Here is a 19,709-nt window from a genome sequence, read left to right on the forward strand (position 1 = left end):
GATAATAATTAGAGAATTTCCTAATCTTGTGAGATGTATGTAAATTGGTGATATTTGCACATTGGTCAGTTTTTTGCAGATTCATTCCTCTCTAAGTCCTAAGTATAATTTGTAAATAGTCATTTACAAGAGAGTGGCAAATGAGACAATTTTATGCTCCAAAAGAAGCAATAAATCATAATACAATTGTAATTGCATTATTGTTTGATTATCATATAAATACCTATGTAAATATAATTTTTTTAATGCCTGTAGTGGAGCTTCAGAATCTAGGCAGTGTCAAGCAGAAGTCTCTTAAATAATCTGGGATTACAGAGGAGTCTTGAGTGCGCGAATATGTATCTGAAATAATATATTTTCCTGGAAACAAACTCAGCCTGGAATTGTAGGACGAGCTACATGAAATGAAACAGCATATGAGATATATTATATATATATGGTAGTAGGGTCATTTTAACAGTATTAATTCTTCCAAACCATGCACATAGTATTTTTTCATCTTTTTGTGTCACCTTCAACTTCTTTTATCAATGTCTGATAGTTTTCTGAGTACGCGTCTTTTACCTGCTTAGGTATGTTTATTCTTAGGTATCTTACTCTTTTTGATGTGATTGCATATGGTATAGTTTCCTTAATCTGTCTTTCTGATAGTTCATTGTCAGTGTATAGAAATGCAGCAGACCCATATATATGTTTTTATTAGTTATCTATTTTATACATATGAGTGTGTATATGTCAATCCCAACCTCCCAGTTCATCCCACCACCCCCCACTACTGCCGCTTCCCCTCTTGGTGTCCATATATTAATTTTGCATCTTGCAACTTCTCCGAATTCATTGATGTGCTCTAGTTGTTTTCTGATGGCATCTTTAGGATTTTCTATGTACAGTGTTATGTCATCTGCAGAAAGTGACAGTTTTACTTCTTCCTTTCCAATTTGGTTTACTTTTATTTCTTTTTCTTGTCTGATTTGGTGTGCCTAGGACTTCCAAAACTATGTTGAATAAAAGTGGCAACAGTGGGCATTCCTGACTTGTCCCATATCTTAGAGGAAATGCTTTCAGTTTTTCACCATTGTGTATGATGTTAGCTGTTGCCTTCTCCAAATGACCTTTATTATGTTGAGGTATGTCCCCTCTATACCCAGTTTCTGGAGAGCTTTTAATCATGAATGGATGTTGAATTTTGTCAAAAGCTTTTTATGCATCTATTGAGATGATTATATGGTTTTTATTCTTCAAATTGTTTACTGTGGTTTATCACATTAATTGATATGAAGATGTTGAACTATCCTTGACTCCTTGGGATTAATCCCGCTTGACCATGGTGTATGATCCTTTTAATATATTGTTGGACTCAGTTTGCTAATATTTTTTGAGAATTTTTGCGTGAATGTTCATCAGTGACATTGCCTAGCAATTTTCTTTTTTGTGTGTGTTATTTTTGTCTGATTTTGGTATGAAGATGGTACTGACCTCATCCTCTGCAATATTTTGGAACAGTTTGAGAAGGTTATGTGTTAACTCTTTTCTAAATGTTTGATAGAATTCAATTCTGAAGCCATCTGATCCTTGACTTTTGTTTGTTGAGTTCTTTTTTTTTTAAATTATTACTGATTCTATTTCATTACTGGCAATTTCTCTGTTCATATTTTCTATTTCTTCTGGGTTCAGTTTTGGGAGATGGTACAATTCTAGGAATTTGTCCATTTCATCACTTTGTTCCTTTTATTGGCATATAGTTGTTCACATTAATTTCTTATGATCCTTTTTATTTCTGTTATGTCATTTGTAACTTCTCTTTTTTCATTTCTGATGTTATTGATTTGGGCCCTGTCTTTTTTTTCTCTATGAGCCTGGCTAAATGTGTATCTATTTTGTGTATCTTTTCAGAGAACCAGCCCTTAGTTTCACTGATCTTTTCTATTGAATTTTTAGTTGCTATTAAAAAAAATCTGCTCTGATCTTTATAATTCCTATGTTTGTACTAAATTTGAGTTTTGTTTTTTCTTTTTCTAGTTGCTTCAGGTATAATGTTAGGTTGTTTATTTGATATTTTTTTTTGTTTCCTGAGATTAAACTTGTATCACTGTTGGCTGTGACCCATAGATTTTGGATCGTTCAGTGTTCATTTTTATTTGTCTCCAGATATTTTTGGAATTCCTCTTTAATTTCTTGTATTCCTTTCTTTTTTTATTCTCTTCTCCTGTGATGTGAGGACTATCTTTAATATTATGTTTGGATTTCTTTCAGTTTTTTTGCACATTTGTTTGTTTTGTGTATGTTTATCTATTATTGATTTTTGGTTTATAGTTACCATTGACGTTTATGTGTGTGTGTGTATGATTAAGTTGCTGATCTCTTGATTTCAAGTGCATGTTAACAACCGTGCATTTTTACTCTCCTACCAAGTACTGGTTTTGATATCATATTTCATACCTACTTGTTTTGTGTGTTCCCTAACTTCCTATGGTGAACATAGGTGATTTTACTACTTTTTCTTCTATCCTTCCTACTAGCTATGTACATGGTTGATTTACTACCTTTACTGAATATTTGCCTTTACCAGTGAGGTTTTTCCTTTCATCATTTTCATGTTTCAGTTGTGGTCTTTTCTTTTTCACTTAGAGAAGCCCCTTGAACATTTCTCATAAAGCTGGTTTGGTGATGCTGAACTCTTTCAGTTATGCTTCTCTATAAAATTTTAGATCTCCATCAAATCTAAAGGAAAGCCTTGCTGGGTAGTATATTTTCGGTTATAGGGTTTTCCCTTTCATCACTTTAAATACCCCATGCCACTCACTTCTGGTCTGCAGAGTTTATCCTGAAAAGTCAGGTGATGACTTTATGCTAGTTCATATGTTTGTAACTTGTTGCTTTTCCTTTGCTCCTTTTAATAGTCTCTCTTTATCTTTAATTTTTGCCTTTTTAAAAAAAATTTTATTTGTTTATTTATTTATTTATGGCTGTGTTAGGTCTTAGTTTCTGTGCGAGGGCCTTCTCCAGCTGTGGCAAGTGGGGGCCACTCTTCATCACGGTGCGCGGGCCTCTCACTATCGCAGCCTCCCTTGTTGCGGAGCACAGGCTCCAGACGTGCAGGCTCAGCAATTGTGGCTCACGGGCCCAGTTGCTCTGCGGCACGTGGGATCCTCCCAGACCAGGGCTCGAACCCGTGTCCCCTGCATTGGCAGGCAGACTCTCAACCACTGTGCCACCAGGAAAGCCCCAATTTTTGCCATTTTTATTGCAATGAGCCTTGGTGTGGTCCCTTTTGGGTTGATCCTGTTTGGGGCTTACTATGTTTACTGGACTTGGATGTCTGTTTTCTTTCCCAGGTTAGGGAAGTTTTCAGCTTTGTGTCTCCAATTATGTTCTCTGTCTCTTTCTCTTTCTCTTCTCCTTCTGGGACCACTGTAATGCCAATGTTAGTACACTTGGTGTTGTTTCAGAGGTCTGTTAAAATGTCCTCATTTCTTTTATTCTATTTTTTTGTCCACCTTCAGTGATTTCCAGTACTCAGTCTTCCAGTTTTCTGATTCATTTCTCTATATCATTTAGTCTACAATTGTTTCCTTCCAGTGTATTTTTCATTTCAGTTACTGTATTCCTCATCTCTGTAAGGTTGTTCTTTAAGATTCTAACTCTTTTTTAAAAACTTCTAACTTCTCACTCTAGTCATTCATTCTTGTCCTGAGTTCTTTGATCATCTTTACAATCATTACCTTGAAGTCTTCCTTGAGTAGATTGGCTATCTGCACTTCACTTAGATCTTCTTCTGGGTTCTTGTCTTTTTCCTTCATTTGGATCATATTTCTCTGTTATCTCATTTTCTTGCTGTGTTTCTGGTAGGTTAGTTACATTTCCTGACCTTGGAGAAGTGACCTTTTGTAAGAGATGTTGTATGTGTCCCAACAGCTCACTCTCCCCTGGTCATTAGAACTATATGCTCTAGGTATACCCCCTATGTGGGCTGCTGGGTTGTGGTGGGCTGACAACTGTGGGTGTTCCTGTAGGCTTGGCTGCCCCCAGTCTGGTTGTTTGCCAGACTCTGCCTTGTATGGAGCCTGTAAGTACTGCTTGATGGGACAGAATTATGAGGTAGCTGGCTGCACAACCATGGGTGACACCAAATCTACTGCTGGCTCACTTGTGGGTGGAGTTGAGGTCCAGAAGATACCAGGGCTGGTGCCCAACCACTGGTGTGTAAAGCCAAGTCCTGGGACTATGCTGGCTTACTGGCAGGCAGAGCCAGGTCCTGGGCTCTAGCTGTAGAGCCCAGGGTTCCCAGAGGTGGTGTCGGACCATTGTTCCTGACACAGCTGGCTGTGATGTCTGGGGCGTCCCAAATCCTGTGTCGGCATTCTGATGGGCAGGGTCAGGACCCAGCTGAGTCCATGGCTGGTGCTGGCCTGCTGGTGTTTAGGCTGGGTCTGCAGGCTGCTGGGCTGTAGTATTCTTAGGGCTGCTGTCCATCAACTGGTAGGTGGGCTGGTTGTGAAGCTCTAGCAGGCTCAGTGGTGGCTGGCGCCAGGGCCCCACCAGTCTTAGGGCTGGTTCTGGCCTGCTAGTGTGTGGGCTGGTTCCACAGGCTGCTGGGCTGTGGTATTCCTGAGGCTGGTGTCTGCCTGTTGGTGTGTAAGGCTGGTCCCAAGGCTAGAGCAGGCTCACTTGTGGGAGGGACCAGGGATTCTGGGGCTGGTGCCTGCCCACTGGTGGGAAGAGTTGGGAACCAGGGTCTCTGGCTGGAGGGTCCTGGGGTCCTGGATCTAGTTCCTGTGCTCTGGTGTGTGGAGCCTGGTCCTGGCGCTTCTAGTGTTTGGGGTCAAGTCCAGGGGCAGCTGTGGGCTTGAGAGGGTCTTGAGGCACCCTGTCTGCTGGTGGATGAGGCTGTGTCCCTGCTCAGTTAGTTCCTGGCCTCTGGCGTCCTACTCCTTGTGTCTATAGTCTGGTGGAAATGGGTGGGGCTAGGTCTTGAGGCTAATAAGCTAGAGGGAGGATTCTGAAATTATGCTTGCTGGTACCAGTGTCCACAAGGTAGAAGGAGCTCCCAAATATGGCTGCTGCCAGTGTCTGTGTCCCTGCGGGTGAGCTGTAGTTGCCTCCTGCCTCTCCGGGAGACTCTCCAAGATCAGGAGGTAGGTGTGACCCAGGATCCTTTCAAATGACTGCTTCTGCCCTGTGTCTCAGGGCATGTGGGGTTTTCTGTGCACCTCAAGAGTGGAGTCTCTATTTCACACCGTCCTCTGGTTCTCTGGAAAATAAGCCCTACTGGTTTTCAAAGCCCAACGTTCTAGGGACACTTCTTCCCAGCACAGGAACCCTGGGCTGGGGAGCCCAATGTGTGGTTCATACCCCTCACTCTCTGGGAGAAGCTCTGAAATTATAATTATTCTCCCATGTGTGGGTCACCCACTGCGGGTATGGTCTTGACTATACTGAGATTCCTCCCCTCCTACCTGTCTTGTTGTGGTGCCTTCTTCATGTCCTTAGCTGTAGAAGATCTTTTAATGGTAGATTCTGGTCTTCTCCATCAATTGCTCTTCTGTAAATAGTTGTGATTTTGATGCCCTGTGGAGAGGAGTTGAGCTCTGGGTTTTTCCACACCATCATCTTAGACGATCTCTTTACTTCATTCTTAAATCATATTACTTAATTTTTCTTAATATCCTGTTTGAATTGTAACAGTTTGAAATTCCTTATCACTCATGTTTACTTCTCCTGATTTAAAAAATTGTATAGTGCATACATTCATCTTGAAATAAAAGTTACCTGTGAATCTACCTAACTCAAAAATCAAGAACTTGACAAAAGCCTTTTCTACCTGTGTTACCTTCAAACTCTGAACCCCACCACCAGCCTGGGGATTAACATCTTGCACCCATGCTCACCTTCTGTTTTTGGACTGTTAACCATCATTGCATCTGTGTGTGTGTTAACAAAGTATTGATATTATAAATTTACCTATATTCCTCTTTATAGTCTTTCCAGAGTTTTTTTTTGTTTGGGGGAACAGTCCTACAGTGAATGTACATTTACTGGTCTGCCGAAGTTCATATGCAAGCCTGTCAAGCACATTACCAGAATTGGAATTGCTGGTATATACACTTTGATAAATTTTAGAGACAATGGTAGAACAGAAGTAAATTGTATTTCAAATCCCACAATATTCTCACACCAGGAAAACCCTTCCCTTTTACATATATTTGTGTGTGGTTTATCTTTATGCCCATACTATATTTCCCAGAGATGGGTAAGTGTTACGTTTCCTTCTAAAACATTTATTCTCTTGTTCAGGGTCAGGCTTTTAGTGGTTTTAGCATGATCATATTTCCATGAGCTTGCAAATACGAGATCTTCTCTCACACTCCCGTTTACTTCCTGCTCTCCTATATTGCCCTTCTAAATCCAGTCCTGGTATTTCTTTATGTTCTTCATCAACCTGGATAGATTATACCATTTTCTCCATTATTTATGACCAGTAGAATAGAATAGAGCAACTGGAAGTAAACCCTGATATATGGCCAAATGATTTTTGACAATTTGCCAAGACCATTCAAAGTAGAAAGGACAGTCTTCAACAAATGGTGCTGAGAAGTCTTAATGTCAACATGCAAAAGAAGGAAGATAGATGCTTACCTATCATCATATACAAGATTAATAAAAATGTATCAGGAAACTCAATATAAGACCTAAAACAATAAAAGTCTTAGAAGAAGACATAGGACAAGAGTTCATGACATTGGATTTGGCAGTGTTTTCTTCAATATGAAACAAAGGAACAACAAAGGCACAACTAACAAGAAAATAAATAACTTGCAATACCTAATTTTCTTTAAAAAATGTGTATCAAAGAAATCATAAACATAATATAATGGCAACCCACAAGAAGGGAGAAAATATTTTAAAGCCATATATCTGAGAAGGACTTCCTCTCAGAATATACAGAGAACTGCTACAACTCAACAAAAAGCAAACACCCTGATTCAAAAATGGACAAAAGACTTAAATAGATATTTCTCCAAAAAAAAGATGAACAAATAATGATAAGCACTTGAAAAGATGCTCCATTCACTAAATACATATTTATATATTTGTCTGCACACACACACATACATACCCAAGCAGAAAACAAGTATGTGAAGGAATTGGAACCATTGTGCTACGTCACTGGGAATGTAGAACGATACAGCTGCTTTGCAAAACAGTAGGGCGACTTTTCAGATATTGAAAAACAGAATTACTACATGATCCAGTAATTTTACTTCGGGGTATACTCAAAATAATTGAAGGCAGTGTCTTGAAGAAATATTTGTACTCCAATGTTTATAGCAGTAATATTCACAGTAGCTAAAGTATGAAGGCAACCCAAGTGTTCATCCACTAGTTCCTGGATAAACAGGTATACACATATAATAGAATATTATTCAGTCTTTAGAAGGAAAAGATCTAGGAATATGCTAAAACATGGATGAATCTTGAGGAAATTTAGCTGCAAAAAATGTCTTTCCTCTTTTTGTCTTATCGCAGCATAATTTACCCAAGGTACATCAATGTTGAAAAATTATTAGAGACATGCAAATCTAAACTGCAATGATGGGGCTTCCCCGGTGGCACAGTGGTTAAGAATCCGCCTGCCAATGCAGGGGACACGGGTTCAATCCCTGTTCTGGGAGGATCCCACATGTCGTGGAGCAACTAAGCCCATGCACCACAACTACTGAGCCTGTGCTCTAGGGCCCGTGAGCCACAACTACTGAGCCCACGTGCCACAACTACTAAAGCCTGCACACCTAGAGCCCGTGTTCTCGCTCACCGCAACTAGAGAAAGCCTGTGTGCAGCAACAAAGACCCAAAACAAACACAGCCTGTGTGCAACAACAAAGACCCAAAACAAACGCAGCCAAAAATAAATAAATAAATAAACTGCAATGAGGTTTTACCTCACATCAATCAGAATGGCCATCATCAAAAAGTCTACAAAGAAATGTTAGTGAAGGGGTGGAAGGAAACGGAACCCTGCTATGCTGTTGGTGGGAATGTAAATTGGTACAATCACTATGGAGAACAGCATGGAGGTTCCTTTAAAAGCTAAAAATAGAACTACCATATGATCCAAGAATCCAACTCCTGGGCATATATCCAGAGAAAACCATAACTCGAAAAGATGTATGCACCCCAGTGTTCACAGAAGCACTATTTACAATAGCAAGACATGGATGCAACCTAAATGTCCACCAACGAATGGATAAAGAAGATGTGGTACATATATACATATATACAGTGGAATATTATTTAGCCATTAAAACCAATGAAATCATGCTATTTGAAGCAACATGGATGGACCTGGAGATTATCATAACAAGTGAAGTAAGTTAGACAGAAAAAGACAAATATCATATGATATCTCTTATATGTGGAATCTAAAAAATATGATACAAATGAACTTATTTACAAAACAGACTCACAGACTTCGAAAACAAATTTATGGTTACCAAAGGGGCAAGGTCGGGGGGGGGGATAAATTGAGAGTTTGGGATTGACATATCCACATATTTAAAATAGATAGCTAACAAGGACCTACTGTATAGCACGGGGAACTCTACTCAATATTCTGTAATAATGTAAATGGGAAAATAATTTGACAAAGTGCATATATATTTATATCTGAACCACTTGGCTGTACACCTGAAACTAATACAACATTGTCAATTAACTATACTCCAATATAAAATAAAAATTAAAAAAGATGTGAGAGATATACACACACACACACACACACACACACACACAATGCAATACTACTCAGCCACGAAAAAATGAAATTTTACCATTTGCAGACCTGGAGGGCATTATGCTATGCGAAGTAACTCAGACAGAGAAAGTCAAATACTGTATGATATCACTTATATGTAGAATCTAAAAAATACAACAAACTAGTACATATAACAAAACTCATAGATATACAGAACAAACTAGTGTTTACCAGTGGGGAAGGGAGAGGGGCAATATAGGAATTGGGGAGTGGGGAGTACAAACTATGGGTGTAAGATAGGCTTAAAGATGTATTGTACAACATGGGGAAAATGAGCAATATTTTATAATAACTGTAAATGAAATTAACCTTTAAAGTTGTATAAAAATTAAAAAGAAATTTTTAAATAAAAATTTTTAAAGATTCAGAATTCTCAAAGAATATTTGAAAAAGTAGATATGCTTTTCTCTAATTTTTACCTTAATCAATGCACTTTAAAAAATGTGAGGAAGTATAAATATGTACAGGGGGTTGGGGAGGACAAACGGTGGCACCACAATTTACAAGACACACACATAGACAAACACACAATGATGAAAAAAATTCTGATCTGCTAATTCAGTTATAATGTGGTTTATTACTTAGCATAGATCATGACTTCCTTTGTTAATCATCAAATATGCATTCATGACATCATTTTCAAAGACTTCTGTCCATTCCCAACCCAAAATGTTAATCCACCCTTCATTGCTGCCTTTGGTTTATTTTCAAACAGATCTGTGATGTAAACAACTTCATGCTGTGGATCTTTTGGGGTGTGGAGTCTCAGCTCACCTGAGAACAGGTGGTCATGCTCTGCCCCCGGGGAGTCCTGTGGGTCAAGTGGGCCCTGAGAGGAGAGGGGGCTAGAGGACCTGAGGACTAAGGGTGCCTTTGGGTAGATTTCTAAGTGTGACCCCTCACACATCCCTAAACCCACCACGTGATTTCCACCAACCTAGCAGCATCTACCCTAGGCAACAGCAAGGCCACACCTATTCCAAGAGAAGCTCAGCCCCTAAGAATCAGGCCCAGGGAACCTGCACTTCTGGGAGTTCTTACCTGAAGCCTTCACACTACTCAGTGGTCTCAGGTGTGCTATGCCTGATAGCTCTAACTCAGTGCTGCTGAATACGGGTCTGAGGGAGTAACACCTGCTCCAACAAAAAACTTGTTAAAGATGCCATTTCATGGGACCCACAGGAGGATCATAACTTAGAGTGGGGTCCTGATTCCCCCCGAATTTGTACGCTCTTTGAAGCTGCAGAAGAAATGTTTGCTACCTGGTTCCCATGCAGTTTCCCATTAGTACTACATGATGAGTATTTAGAAATAACATCACCTGTGCCCTCCCCACAGCGTCTGTCTAGTGATCTGGGTGGGAGCATCCGTGTTGTTTTAACTCCAGGTGATTCTAAGTTTAGGCCAGGTTGAACCCCGAGGGCTGCTGGGTACGTTGGTGAGAGTTGCTTCCAGTCTTTTGTCCTTTTTCCTTTGGGGAGGCATCTGTGTCTGCTCTACACGGGATTGGAAGGGGCAAGGCAGTGTAGCCCACTTACTCTGTGCTGTAGCAGGGTTTCTGGGCATCCGTGTGAGAGGAGAACATGTGTCGGCAGGAAAAAAAAAAGCTCACAAGTTTGTAATCCATGCAGGAGCTCATTATTCCTGAATCTCTTTTTTGAAAGGTTGCCCTGTCAGCGTTTCAAGGTCAACACCTTTTGCCTGTTGGTGTTGCGGGAAGAGATGAAGGAGCTGTGCTGACGGTGTTGAAGGCATATTTTCAAGATGCTGATGTGGTGCCTCAACACGATATTGATGAGAAAAGGATCCAGAGCAGGAGGAAGGAGAGTCGGAAATGGCAGCGTCTCAGGTAAATGTCCTGTCCTGGGTCAGAGGCCGTCTGTCTGTTTTTCCTCCTGAAATGTCATGGATTGAGAACCTGCAAATCTTTAATTCTCTACTTCTTATGTGCATGCTTAGCAAGGTTGCTTTTAACTACTTATTTTTTTTCCTTCTTGTGATAGTCAAAGTCAGCTCTTTAGAATACTTCTCCCTTGTGTTCCAGAGTCTTTTCCCCATTGTCTGCATCCAGGCTCCCTACAGAGCATGGAGAATTCTTACCATGAATTAATGACATTCAGTTATTGAAATGATTCCCTTTGTGAAAGATCAACATGGGAAGGCATTAATATGCAAAATTCCCTATGGGATAATTTCGGATGTTGAGCTATTAGTGAAGAAGGGGAAAGTGAAATGATTAATGTACATCTGAATGCAACAACTTGGGATTAAGAGAATGCACTTTTAAATGGGATGACATTAGTGGTCCAGATCACTCAGAGTTCTGGGAAAAAAAAGTAATTAGGAGAGACTTGCTCCTATATTGATAAGAAAGAATATTTAAATACACAGTTGAGTCAGGGAGCATGGGAGGTGTGTGTGGACTGAAATTTGCATAAAACTGACATTTTTTTCATGATAGTTTTAGATTATGATTTTCTTATGTATTTTCACTGAGAATACCACAGCAGTGATAATGTCTTGTGAGCTTCAGTCACCTGATAGTCATTTGTCCCAATACACCTGATGTTCACTGGTTCAGGTGCTTTCTGCAAGATTCCTCTATGATGTTCATATATTTCTTTTATCTTTAGTAAGGGTTTGGTGTGATTCACAGAGAAATGTGCATAAACCACAACAGTAAATCTGGAAACTCCCATTTCTTCTTAGTTTTCCTTGGCTTGCAGTTTCCTTTGGAAAATGAACATTTTCACCTTTGTTTATTAAAGACATTGGTTTTTCAAGTGGAGGCTGTAATTGGTCAAGCCTTGTTCTTGTAAGTTTCTGTTATACTCCATCCTCATGCAACAGACATACTCTTCTTTATTACTTCTTTGTATTTTCAAAAAGGTTTACGAGAATCATATTGTTAATATATTCTCAGTTGTGTTAAACTTCTGAAATGCAGATCAACTCAAATGATAATTATTTTCTAAATCAAGGATTGAAAACCAATAGCTCTAACTTACTTTATATCATTGTGTGTATATCTCTCCTAGTGTATTTATAAAATATAAAATGTATTATCCACAAATAGATTTATAAGATTTACCTAATTAAAAATAATTTGTATTAATTCTTCTTTAAAACTTTGTTTCACCAATGAAACAATCTAATCCTGGTATTTTTTGCGGGAGAGGTTTTTGAGAACTGATTCAATCTCCTTAATAGTAATTTGGTCTGTTCAGTTGTTTTATTTCTTCATGGTTCTGTCTTTTTTTTTATTTTAAAATTTTTTCTGTAACCCATTGGTTCTTTAAGATCATGTTGTTTAATTTCCACATATTTGTAAAATTTCCAGATTCTTCCTGTTGTTCATTTCTCATTTCTTAACATTGTGGTTGAAAAAAATACTTAGTATGGTATCAGTCATCTTAAATTTGCTAAGACTTGTTTAGTGACCCATCACATGAGCTGTCCTGGAGAATGTTCAATGTGCACTTGAGAAGAATATGTATTCTGCCCCTGTTTGATGGACTGTTCTGTTTTTGTCTGTTAAGTCCATTTGGTCTAATGTATAATTCAAGTTCAGTACTTCCTCATTGATTTTCTTTCTGGATTCATTGTTGAAAGTTGGGTATGAGAGAACCCTACCCTTTTTTTTTTTTTGTAACGAGCGAGTGTTCCGCATGAGTTATTTTCCTATGTAGATGGTTTCCTTTTGATCATAGTAATTGAAACTCCAACCCCCCGCTTAAGGGGACTGGCAAGTGTGCGTTTGGTGGACATTTGCTCAGAGCAGGGGAAATCGTCTGAGAGGCTGTGCTTTCTGGTGGATTTTTTTTTTTTTTTTTAGCTGTGTTGGGTCTTCGTTTCTGTGCACGGGATTTCTCTAGTTGCGGTGAGCAGGAGCCACTCTTCATCGCGGTTCGCGGGCCTCTCACTATTGCGGCCTCTCTTGTTGCGGAGCACAGGCTCCAGACGCGTAGGCTCAGTAGTTGTGGCTCATGGGCCTAGTTGCTCCACGGCATGTGGGATCTTCCCAGACCAGGGCTTGAACCCGTGCCCCCTGCATTGGCAGGCCGACTCTCAACCACTGCGCCACCAGGGAAGCCCCCTACCCTTTTTTGTATTGTCTGTTTCTAACTTCAAATCTGTTCGTATTTGCTTAACATATTCAAGTCCTCCACTGTTAAGGCGTATTTATTTATGATTGTCTTCTTGATGAATTGACAGTGTTATCATTAGATAATGACCTTATTTTGGTTGTTGTTGTTGCAGCTTTTGACTTTTTTTTTTTTTTTTTTTTGTCTTGTAGAGCTGTAGCTACCACTGCTTTATTTTGGTTTCCACTTGTATGGAATATCTTGTTCCAAAGCTTCACTTTGAGCCTATTTGTGTTTTTAACACTGAAGTGAGTCTCTGATAGGCTGCTTATAGTTTGATCATGGATTTTTATCTGTCCAGCCACTCTGTGACTTTTGACTAAGGAATTTAATATATTAATGTTTACAGTAATTATTGATAGGTAAGGATTAACCAGTGCCATCTTACTGTTTTCTGGATGTTTTGCTGTTTCTTGTTTATTTCTTCCTCTTTTGCTGTCTTTCTTTGTCAATTAGAGATATTCTGTAGTGGTATATTATGATTTCCTTGTCTTTTTATTTTTTGAATCTACTATATGTTTTTGCTTTGCAGTTCCATGAGGCTAATGGAAAACATCTTATAGATACAACAGTCTATTTTATGTTGATAACAATTTAACTCCATCACACAAACATAAAACTATGCTTTTACTTCCTTCCATGAATTTTTGAATATGGTGTACAATTTACCTCTTTGTGTATTGTTTATACATTAAAATGATTATTGCTGCAGTTATTTTAATAATCACATACTTTAACCTTTATACTAAAGTTAACTGGTTGACACACCACCATATCACACTATTTAAGTATTCCTGCCTTAATTATATACTTATGTTTACACATCTGTTGTGTATTCTCATGTTTTTGTCATTCTATTTATTTTATTTTATTTTAGCTTGAGGAACTCTTAGAATTTCTTTTAAGGCAGATCTAGTGATGACGCACTCCCTCAGCTTTTTTTCTTTTTTTTTGGAAAGAGTTTTTAATCTCTCCATTTTAGAGGGACAGTTATGATGGAGAGGATATTCTTGGTTGGCATTTTTTATTGAACAATTTGAATCTATCATCCCACTGTCTCCTGGCCTGTGAGATTTCTGCTGAGAAATCAACAGATAACCTTATGAGGGTTCTCTTGTAAATTATAAGCTTCTCTCCTCTTGATGCTTTTAAAATTCTTTGTTTTTGACAGTTGACAGTTTTACCATACTGTGTTTTGGAGAAGATATTTTTTTTGAGTTGAGTGTGTCTGGTGCCCTATGAACTGATGAATTTGGATATCCAAATCTCTCGCCTGATTTGGAAATTTCTCAGCTACTGTTTCTTTAAATAAGCCTTCTGTCTCTATCTTTTCCTTCTAAAACTCCATAATTCACAGAACGTTTCTTTTGACTTTATCCTTTAGATCACATAGTCATTCCTCAGTCTTTCTCTTTGTTCTCCTCTGAGTGGATATTTTCAGCTTACTGTCTTCTAACTCACAGAAAATTTCTTCTGCTTGATCTGCTTTGATATTGATGATACTTTTAGCATTTCTTTTTTTCTTATATTTATCATATAATATTATTTGAATTTAAGGTGTACAACATGGTGATTTGATACATTTACATATTATACTATGATTGCCATTGTAGCAGTAGCTATCTTTATTATTTCTTTATTGTGTTTAGAAAAATTAAGTTCTAGTCTTTTAGCAAGTTTGATGATTATAAGAAAATACCATTGTCTATATTCTCTGGACTGTGCATCAGATCTTTAAGAATTATTTACTATTAGTTAAAAGTTTGTACCCTTAAACAACATCTCTCCTATTCTCCACACCCCAGCCCCTGGTAACCAACGTTCTACTCCTTGTTTTTATGAGTTTGGCTTTTTAAAAAATTTTACGTATAGGTGATATTACATAGTATTTTTCTTTCTCTTTTTGACTTATCTCAACATAATTTACCCAAAGTAGTCAATGTTGAAAATGGTAGAATTTCCTTTTTTCTAATGACTGATAATATACATTGTGTGTATGTAAATATAGATAATATATAAATATAGACATCACATCTGTCTTATCCATTCATCAGTTGATAGGAACTTAGGCTGATTCCATGTCTTGGCTATTGTGGATAATGCTACAATAAACATGGGGGTGTGCATATATCTTTTCAAGTTAATGCTTTTATTTTCTTTGGATAAATACCCAGAAGTGGAATTGCTGGGTCATATAGTATATGTATTTTTAAAGTTTTGAGAAAACTTCATATTGTTTTCCATAGTTCCTGCACAAAGTATATCCCCATTAACAGTTCGCAAGTGTTCCCTTTTGCTCAAATCCTCACCAACGCTCATTATCTCTTGTCATTTTGGTGATGATAGCCATTCTAACAGGTGTGAGGTAATACCTTATTGTGGTTTTGATTTCCATTGTTCTTCTGATTTGTCATGATGACCACATTTTCATATACCTGTTGCTCATCTATATGTCTTTTTGAAAAAAAAAATTATTTCCTTTGCCCATTCATATGTTGGATTGTTTGGTTTCATGTGTGTTTTATGAGGTTTTTAAAATGTATTTTAATTATGTGTCCCTTATCCAATATAGGGTTTACATTTTTTTTCCCATTTAGTAGGTTGACTTTTAATTTTGTTGATTTTTTTATTTGTTGTACGGAAGATTTTAAGTTTGATTTATTCTCAGTTGTTGACTTTTGCTTTTGTTTTTTGTGTGTGTGTGTGTGTGTGCTTTTGGTGTCTTATTTAAAAAAAATCATCATCAAAACAAATGTAAAGGAGTTTCTTACTTTCTTTAAGGACTTTTATAGTATCAGGTCTTAGGTTCAAGTCTTTGATCCATCTTGAGTTAATTCTTTGAATGGTTAAGATAGGGGTACAAATTTATTTTTTCCTTGTGTTTATCCAGGTTTTCCAACACTAGTTTTTGAGGACATTATTTCCCCATGGTTGTTCTTGGCTACCTTGTCAAAAATTAGTTAACCTTATATGTGGGAGTTTAACTCTGGGCTCTTTATTCTGTCCCTTTGGTCTGGGTGTCTATTTTGATGCCAGTACCATACTGCTTTAAATAGTATAAATTGTAGTAGAGTTTGAAATTAGGAACTGTGATGACTCTGGTTTTCTTCTTTCTCAGAATTGTTTTGGCTATTCAGTTCTTTTCTGGTTCAGTAGAAAGTTTAGAATTGATTTTTCAATTTCTGTGGAGAATGTCATTGGATTTTTGAGAGCAATTTCTTTGAATCTACAGATGGTGTTGAATTAAGGACTTTTTAATCTTAGAAATTCCTCTGATCTATGAGCATAGGGTATCTGCCCATTTGTTAGAGTCTTCAATTTATTTTATGAATGTCTTGTAGTGTTCAATGCAGAGACGTTTCACAGCTTTGTTAAATTTATTCCTAAGTGTTTTATTATTTTTGATGCTATTTTAATTTAGATAGTTTTCTTTATTTTTTCAGAGAGTTGTTCTACTCTTTGTGTATAGAAATACAACTGATTATGTATGTTGATTTTATACAGTGCAATTTTGCCTACTTTGTTGATTAGTTACAACTTTTTTGTTGATTCCTTAGGATTTTTTATATAGAAAATCATATCATCTTTTAGTTCTTCCTTTCTTAATTAGATGCCTTTCTTTGTCTTACCTAATTGCTCCAGCTAATATCAATACTTGCAGTACTATACTGAATAAGAGTGATTAAGTGGGCATCATTGTCTTGTTCTTGATCTTAGAGGAATAGCTTTTACCTTTTTACCACTGAGTGCGATGTTAGCTGTGGGCTTGTTACATATGGCCTTAATTATGTTGAGGTATGTTCCCCCTGTCCTCAATCTGTTCAGTTTTTAATCATAGAAAGATGCATTTTGTCCAATGCTTTTTCTGCATCTAATGAAATGATCGTGTGATTTTTATTTTTACTCTATTACTGTGATGTATCTCGCATATTCATTTGTGTATGTTGAACCATTCTTACATCCCAGCGATAAATCCCACTTGGTCACAGTGTATAGTCCTTTTAATGTATTATTGAATACATTATATTTGCTAATATTTTATTCAGAATTTTGGCATCTATATTAATCAGTTTTATTGGCCTGTAGTTTTCTTTTCTTACAGAGTCTTCATCTGGCTTTGGTGTCATGAAAATGCTGGCCTCATAGAACAAGTTTGGAAGTATTCCTTTCTCTTCAGTTTTTTTTTGGAAGAGTTTGAGAATTACTGGCGTTAATTCTTCATAGTCTTGGTAGAATTAACCAGTAAAGTCATCTGGTCCTTGAGTTTTCTGTGTTGGGAGTGTTTTGATTACTGAATCAATCCCTTGTTATTGGTTTGTTTACATTTTCTGTTTCTTCCTGATTCAATTTTGGTAGGTAGTGTGTTTCTAGGAATTACCAGTTTCTTGTAGGATATCTAATTTGTTAGCATATAATTGTTCATAGTAGTCTCTTATGATCCTTTGTATTTCTGTAATACCAGTGGTCATGTCTCCTCTTGAATTTCTAATTTTGAGTCTTCTCTCTTTTTTCCTAGTCTAGGTAAAAGTTTGTGAGTTTTATATTTTTGAAAATCCAGCTTTTAGTTTGTTGATCCTTTCTATTGATTTTCTTGTATCTATTTTGTTTATTTCCATTCTAGTCTTTATTATATTCTTCCCACTGCTGACTTTGGGATCAATTTCTTTTTTTTTCTAGTTCCTTGAGGTGTAGGGTTAGATTATTTAGGCGCTTTCTAATTTCTTACCATTTGCACTGATCAATATACACTTTCCTTTCTGGACTGCTTTTGCAGCATCTCATAGGATTTGGTAAGTTGTGTCTCCATTATCGTTTGTTTTGAGGCTTTAAAAAATTTTTCCTTTTGATTTCTTTTTGACTCATTGACTTTTTTGGAAGTGTACTGTGTAGTTTTCCCATCTTTGTAGATTTTCCAGATATCCTCTTGTTGATTTCTAGGTTTATATCATCGTGTTCAGATAGTTGGTATGCTTTTGATCTTCTTAAATTTGCTAAGATGTCATTGCATTTTATCATATGATCTCTCCTTGAGTATGTTCCATGTGCACTTGAGAACAAGTTGCTGGATGGAATGTTCTATATATGCCTGTTAAGTCCACTGTGTGTAACGTATAGACCAGTGTTTTTTTTATTGATTTACTATATGGATGATCTATCCATTGCTGAGAGAGGAGTATTGAAGTTCCCTATTATTATTGTATTGCCTATTTCTGCCTTCAGGTCTGTCAGCATTTACTTAATATATTTAGGTACTCTGATATTGGGTGTGTATATATTTACAATTGTTATATCTTCTTGATATATTGACCTTTGTATCATTATATTATGACTTTCTTTGTGTCTTGATATTGTTCTTGGCTTAAAGTCTGTTTTTTTTTTAAATTTATTTATTTAATTTATTTATTTTTGGCTGCATTGGGTCTTTGCTGCTGTGCTCAGGCCCTCTCTAGTTGCTGCGAGAGGGGCATTGCAGAGCACAGGCTCTAGGCGGCAGGCCTCAGCAGTTGTAGCACATGGGCTCAGCAACTGTGGCTCACGGGCTCTAGAGTGCAAGCCCAGCAGCTGTGGCACACGGGCCCAGCTCCTCCGCGGCATGTGGGATCTTCCCGGACCAGGGCTTGAACCGCGTCCCCTGCATTGGCAGGAGGACTCTCAACCACTGCGCCACCAGGGAAACCCTCAAGTCTGTTTTGTCTGATATAAGTACGGCTACCCCCACGTTATCTGGCTTCCACTTGCACAGAATATAATATTCCATCTCTTTATTTTGAGTATATGTGTGTCTTAAAGCTAAAATGAGTATCTTATATTCAGAATATAATTGTGCCTTATATATATGTTATACATCCAGCCACTCTGTGGCTTTAATTTGTGAATTAAATCCATTTACATTTAGAGTGAATTTTGATATGTAAGGACTTATTATTGCCATCTTATTAATTGCTTTCTGATTCTTTTATATCTCCACTGTTTCTTTTTCCCCCTCTGCTTCTGTCTACATTTGTAGTTGGTGGTTTACCATGTTGGTATGCTCTGTTTCCTTTTTTAGTGTTTGTTTGTGATTCTACTAAAAATGTTTGCTTTGGGGTTACCATGAGGCATACATAAAATATCTCATAGTCAAAACAGTCCATTTTATGCTGATAGAAACTTATCTTTGTAGGCCTACAAATGTTCCATTTTACAATCTCCCTTTATATTTTTAATGTCACAATATACTTCATTTTATTCGGCATTTTTTAGAAAAAATTATTTATTTTATTTATTTATTTTTGGCTGTGTTAGGTTTTTGTTGCTGCACGCAGGCTTTCTCTAGTTGCAGCAAGCGGGGGCTACTCTTCGTTGTGGTGCGTGTGCTTCTCATTGTGGTGGTTTCTTTTGTTGCAGAGCATGGGCTCTAGGTGCATGGGCTTCTGTAGTTGTGGCACAAGGGCTCAGTAGTTGTGGCACGTGGGCTCTAGAGCGCAGGCTCAGTAGTTGTGGCGCATGAGCTGAGTTGCTCCATGGCACGTGGGATCTTCCCAGACCAGGGCTCGAACCCGTATCCCCTGCATTGGCAGGCAGATTCTTAACCACTGCGCCACCAGGGAGGTCCCCAATTTGGCATATTTTTTTAAAAGCTATTGTAGCTATAGATTTTTCTATTGCATTTTTCATTTCAGCTCCAGGATGTTTCTGGTTCTTTTTTTTTTTTTTTACAGTTTTTGTCTATTTTTGTTTTCTTCATGTTTTTTCTGATTTCATTGAATTGT

The sequence above is a fragment of the Eschrichtius robustus genome, chromosome 6 (assembly GCF_028021215.1).
Source record: "Eschrichtius robustus isolate mEscRob2 chromosome 6, mEscRob2.pri, whole genome shotgun sequence".
Taxonomy (NCBI): domain Eukaryota; kingdom Metazoa; phylum Chordata; class Mammalia; order Artiodactyla; family Eschrichtiidae; genus Eschrichtius; species Eschrichtius robustus.